Source organism: Pecten maximus, chromosome 11 (assembly GCF_902652985.1).
Source record: "Pecten maximus chromosome 11, xPecMax1.1, whole genome shotgun sequence".
In the NCBI taxonomy this organism is placed as follows: domain Eukaryota; kingdom Metazoa; phylum Mollusca; class Bivalvia; order Pectinida; family Pectinidae; genus Pecten; species Pecten maximus.
The window spans coordinates 6,649,514-6,650,152 of record NC_047025.1 but is presented as its reverse complement, the minus strand read 5'-3'; positions in this window follow the sequence as shown (position 1 = coordinate 6,650,152).

Sequence of the window (639 nt, the reverse complement as noted above, 5' to 3'; positions counted from 1 at the left end):
TAAAGCAGAAGACGCTTATCATTTAGGAACACTTTGTCTTAATCTCATTTTTCGCTTTAAGGGATATGATTCGATATTTGTGTTTATATTTTACCTATTTTGAGTTAGAATTATGGCTATGTTATTAGGATAATATTCCCTTTTCTTTTGGTATATTTTATACCAGAGTTTATATATCACTGCGGTTATAACAGTTTACAAATGTCGTTAACTCCCAGGTCAACAACAGAAATCAAAGAACTTTTTACTCTATACTTTCACATGAAAGTTCGAAACAAACATATCAAAACAGATATCCTTCTTGACTAGTGTTCTGTCCGGTTGATATAATACTTATAATGTTCATAGATAACTTAAACATATAGATTTCTATTTTTAATTAAGACCATTATTCACATCAACAGTTCTATTAAAAAGCACCGTAGACATCAAAGATAGTGAATTCAGTATATATATAAGCTCATTACGGCCTCATTCAGATCATTATATTGTATGTCGTATTTCAGGAGTGGCCATCTGTTACCGATTTGCCAACACTTTAGATTAGAAAAATGTGTACCTGAAGAGATCAATACGTTAGCTTTGAGGGATATTTATACAGTTAAAAAACGAACCTCTCCTTTAGCCCACAGTATATAT